We start from the raw sequence: 6,000 nt of genomic DNA, 5'->3' as shown, positions 1-6,000 counted from the left end.
CATTACTACCCCAGAAGTTAAAAATAAAAACACTAGTACGGAATAAACATTAAGGCTTACCATACTATGCGAATCTGATGTTACTAGTTAAACTTGGTTCGTAAAATTAATTTCGAACAAGATTTGTAGGGGAAAAAACTGGCATTTATAGGAAGTGTTATAACATTAGACTAGAATACGTTACAATAAAAGAAAACATTCAATATTTCAATTTAATTAGAACTTTCACTATTTCAGTTTAATTAGCATTAATTTTAATTACTACAAATGTAAATATTAATTCAAAGATACACATTTATACTCCCCTTTATAATTCTCAAATGGCATTAAATAGATCACGAAAATAAGGTTCAATAAAGATGATTATGTCGTATATCTATTTCTACGTTGAAACTAGGATTAAACTATTACGCCTACTCCAAACTAAACATATTTATGATAATATGGAGAAAATAACATATGGAAAAACAATATGGGATATAGTACACTTGCATTACAGGCACACATATTCGTTATGTGTGCCATCCTATTTTTCTAATTTTTTGAAGTTGTGTATGCACATGTTATGTTGGTGGTTAAAAATTCACGTGTATTGTAACGCCCCAAATTTGGGCCTAGAAGTATTAGGTTTTGAGCAGGGGTGTAGTTAGGAGACTGCAAATGTGCAGGAAAGTGACACAATTGAGTGTTTGGCTTAGTGGTTGTGTGCTCTGGAAGTGTCTGGGAAGTCATGGGTTCAAGCCCTAGCTTCCACAAAATTTTGGTTTCTGAAGGATAAAACCCTTATATTTGGTCAGTAGGGTTATAAATAAAATTTGGTACGGTATGACATAAAGAGGCTATTGATCTAGTGGATGTGGGGTGTAGATGTTTCTCTTGAGGTGTAAGGTCCATGTGACAGCCCTAAATTGACCCTAGTCGAGAAGTGGTTTCGGGACCGCTATACCGAGTCACCGAAGTATTTGAATATGATATTTATTGTCTAAAATATGTGAATATGAATGTGTGAAAGTTTTAAGCTTCGATTTAGTCAATTGCATGTGAATTTAGTTAATAGGACTTATATGTGACACTTTTGAAATGTGATAGGTTAATCTATAAGGATCTATTAAAGCATGTAGTGAAAACAATGGTTTTGCATGTCAAATACTCCTTTTTTTATACATAGTGGCCGGCCATGATGGTACATATATTGAAATATGTAGTAAATATTAATTAAATGGTTATTATTTTATGTAAAAGAAAGGAAATAAATAAAAGAAATAATAAGGATAATAAAAGAAAAGAAAAATGAAAGGGTGATGAAAAGAAAAGGAGAAATCGATTCTTCTTGGCTGAAATGAAAAGAGGAAGAAGGGAGGGAAGCATTCGGTCATCTTAGGTTAATATTAAGGTAAGGAGTTTATACTAGTTCTTGAAATTTTAGTTGATCTTGGGTGAGATATCAAGTTATTTTGTAACCCATGTTGAAATTTTGATTTTGGAATGAGTAAGGTTTTCGGCTATGGTAATTAACAAGGGTGATGGTTGTTGTTTCATGCTAAATCTAGATGAACAATGGTAGTTTGCTTATATTCTGATATTTATGAGTTCCTTTCTTGGTTCTACCTTAAACCCATGAAGTATATTTTTATTTGGTGTTGTTGGAGGTTTCGGTCATGGGTAGAAAAAAAAAAGAAAACTATAGATTTTGAGATTTGTGATAGAAATTAATGAGTGAGAGTTGGATAGATATTATGATGTTAAAATTCATGGGATTATAAGCTTGTAAGTTTGATGGTGAAATTTATGCTTTGTGAGGGTAAATGGTTTAAAAGGAGCATTCGGCCATGATGTAAAATTATGATGAAGTGATGTTAAATGCTTTGAATATTGAGTATATATTGTTATAAGTTGAATTTAAGGTTTGTTAAATTGTCTTTGTCATTTCCGAATGTGTGTATAGTTAAAGAAAATTTGTTAAAGTGCTTAGTTAATTGATATTAGGTTAATGATATGTGTATTCGGTCATAAAGGTGTACATGAGGAAATGTTAAATTAATTGTATTAAATTGCTTAATGTGATTAAAAATGCGTATGACCATTTTGTATTTGAGCTAAAAGTAGTTATATGACCTATTAAATTTCTTGTCATATTCGGCCATAAGCTAGCATAATGAGACTTTAATAAGTTAAATTTGTCTGAATTAGCTCAAGAGCTTAGAGGATCAAAGTTGGATAAGGGAAAGGAATAAGTGATCGAATAGCCGTCGAAATCGTTCGACAACATCCGAGGTAAGTTTTTGAGTAATGGAACGTAGTTTATGATTTGATTAAGTTATGACGTATAAGCACAACAAATAAACGGTGATATAACGATTCTATTTGAATTATATGTTGAGATAATTAGTTTATACTTATGACGGGTAGCCGAATGTGCATAGAGATCATGTCATAAAGCAAATCAAATCATGCTCTTTGTATGTGGCTATTGAGCCGAAAATAGGAATGGTTGACAAGTGTCTTGTGTTTGAGTTCTAGTGATGAAAATGAAATATAGATGTGATATGATTTATTGATATATGTGCATGAATATTCGGATGGTAACCGGGCTAAGTCCCGAAGGCATTTGTGCTAGTGACTAATTCCGGGCTAAGTCCCGAAGGCATTTGTGCGAGTTACTATATCCGGGCTAAGTCCCGAAGGCATTTGTGCGAAGGCATTTGTGCGAGTTACTATATCCGGGCTAAGTCCCGAAGGCATTTGTGCGAGTTACTATATACGGGCTAAGTCCCGAAGGCATTTGAGTGAGTAGCTATATCCGGCTAAATCCCGAAGGTACTTGGTTTGGGAATGAGCGATCTTGCTGTAATACTTTCAATTAATACGCTCGTAAAATCCGAACGATGAGGTATGTTTCGTATATGCATTGGAATAGTTGATTCCTTTTAAATAGTATTCGCTCAATCGATTAACAAGCTTCCAGCCTTTAGCCAAGTTGATTCCTTTTGTATGAATATAAGGGTTGGAAATGTGAAGTAGGTATGATTTTGAGAATATGTGTATATGAAATTATTCGTTTAGCCATATGAATGCTATACTTCAGTTGTGCATGATTTCATTACTAAAACTTACTAAGCATTAAATGCTTATTCTGTTGCTTTGATTCTCTGTTTTATAGATTTTGCTTGTCAGCTATCGAACTCGGGAGTGTCAAATTTGAAGTCGCCCACACTATCAAATCCCTTTTGGTACTCTTTTGGTTGAATCTTGATAATGGCATGTATAGGACTGCCCTTTGTTGTTAGTCAAGTACTTTTGGTAATGTATATATTTGGATAGCCATGCGAAAATGGCTTATATATATTTTGAGCATAGCATTATAATCATTTTGTATATTGTTCATTGAGTGGTATGGAAATGCTTGGTAATGATTAGCCATTGGAATGGTTAATCACGATCATTTTGGTGCTTTGTATGACAAATGGCTAGTTGATCCATGGAAAACCATGAAATAGGTAAAGCCTGCCTTAAAAATAGATGCTGACAGCAGCAGTGAAGTGAATTTGAAAAATCACTAAAAATAGTAGGAATAGCATTAAATAGTGAATAAATTATGTAATTGAACCTTGATGAGTCTATTTTCATATGAAAGTAACGAAACGATCATATGAGCCGTATTTTATGAGATGTTTAAGTTTTCGTGAAACAGGGCCAAAAAGGTTACTGGATCCCCTGTTCTGACTTTGAAAATTTACCATAAATTAAAAATAAATAATTATAAGTCATGCTTTATATGTACACATTCCTTTTTTAGTCTAGTTTCATTAGAAACAAACGGCATAAGTATTGAAGCCCTGTACAGGGAGATATCTAAGTCGTAATGCATGAAGGTCAGAGTAGTTGAACCCTGTAACAGGGGAGACTTTAACTAATAAACTGTACTAATTGGCCTGACAAAAAATTATAGAAAATTAATTGTAGATGGATATATGAGTCTAGTTTCAGGGAAAATTTACGGAATCAGTTTTCGAGTTTTGGAACTCGAGATATGATTTTTAAAGTGACTGTGATGCAGTTAACCAGCTTGTCTGGAAATTTTAAAATGAACTATGTAAATAAATGAAATAAGTCTGTTAACACCTCGTGTCCGACTCCGGCAACGGTCTCGGGTATGGGGTGTTACAATTTTATTGGTATCAGAGCTACGGTTTAGTCGATTCTAGGACTACCGTAATACGTTTGGGTCTAGCTATACATGCCATTATGTGTTTATTTGATAGTGTGGTGATTTCTGACAGTTAAAAATGTGTTTACTTATAGAAATGGATCCCGATCCCAACCGAGCGGTAGCTGATGATCTTGAGAGTGTAGCGCCTGCTCCCGCACAAGGGACAGTGCCGACCGACTCTCAACCTATTGCTAGTAATCAGAATGATGAAGCTAGACAAGCTTTTTATAGCGTGATGAATGATTGGTTCAATCAGTATATTCGAACTAATACGGCTGTTCCACAACCTCCATTCCCGACTAATACAACCCCCGCACCTACAATACCTCTGGTAACTGACCAAATAAGGTCAAATAAGCCCCTAGTTGACAGAATCCGAAAACACGGGGCTACTGAATTTAAAGCTACAGACAGCGACGATGCTGAGCAAGCTGAATTTTGGTTGGACAACACTATTCGGGTACTTGATGAACTATCTTGCACACCCGATGAATGCCTAAAGTGTACTATCTCCTTGCTACGTGATTCTGCCTACTATTGGTGGAGTACGTTGATTTTTGTTGTGCCCAGAGAGCAAGTAACTTGGGAGTTTTTCCAAACCGAGTTTTGAAAAAAGTATATCAGTCAGAGATTCATTGATCAAAAACGGAAAGAATTTCTTGAACTTAAATAAGGTTCCATGTCGGTTACTGATTATGAACGAAAGTTTGTAAGGCTTAGCCGGTACGCTCGAGAATGCATTTCTTCAGAAGCTGTAATGTGTAAACGTTTCGAAGATGGACTGAACGATGATATAAAGCTGTATGTTGGTATTTTAGAAATCAAAGAATTTGTGGTACTTGTCGAGCGAGCTTGCAAAGCCGAGGAGCTCAGTAAGGAGAAAAGAAAAGCTGATATGGGAGCAAAGGAGTTTCGTAAGAGATCTTTGGGAAAGCCCTTTCAACAGTCATCGAAGAAATTTAGAGATGATTTAGGCCGATCTAGAGACACTTCGGGCTTTTCTAGACGAGATCGTGATCGACCCTCTGTGAGTACACGAGTCACTTCGGTCGCCAGTGTTGGAAATGATCGTCGAGACAAAACAGAGTGCCAGTATTGCGGTAAATGGCATTCGGGGAGTTGTAGATTCCATGACCGCTCCTGTTATAAGTGCGGATCAGTTGACCATTTTATCAAGGATTGCCCGAGACTGACTGAACAAAATGTAAATCAGAGTGGGAAACCAGGTGCTACTACTGCTCGGGGTAGACCATCTAGAAATACGGGCAATGCTAGTGGCGGTCAGAGAGGATCTAGAGATGCTACAACCAGATCTGAGGCTCACGCTCCTGCTAGAGCTTATGCTATACGCGTACGCGAGGATGCTTCCTCGCCAGATGTTATTACCGGTACTTTTACTCTCTTTGATACTAATGTGATTGCTTTGATTGACCTTGGTTCTACTCATTCTTATATATATGAAACCTTAGCATCCAGTAAGACTTTACCTGTTGAGTCTACTGGGTTCGTAATTCGGGTGTCAAATCCCTTGGGTCGTTATGTGCTTGTCGACAAAGTGTGTAAGAAATGTCCCCTAGTAATCCGAGGTTCCTGTTTTCCGGCCGATTTGATGCTTTTACCATTTGATGAATTTGATGTTATCCTCAGTATGGATTGGTTGACCGTACATGATGCAATTGTAAATTGCAAAAGAAAAACCATTGATTTGAGGTGTGTAAATAACGAGATAATCCGAGTTGAGTCTACTGACTTGAATGGGTTGCCAGCTGTAATATCATCGATGTTGGCTC

This window comes from Gossypium hirsutum, chromosome A04, assembly GCF_007990345.1.
Source record: "Gossypium hirsutum isolate 1008001.06 chromosome A04, Gossypium_hirsutum_v2.1, whole genome shotgun sequence".
NCBI classification, from domain to species: domain Eukaryota; kingdom Viridiplantae; phylum Streptophyta; class Magnoliopsida; order Malvales; family Malvaceae; genus Gossypium; species Gossypium hirsutum.
Note: the sequence above shows the minus strand (reverse complement) of the source record.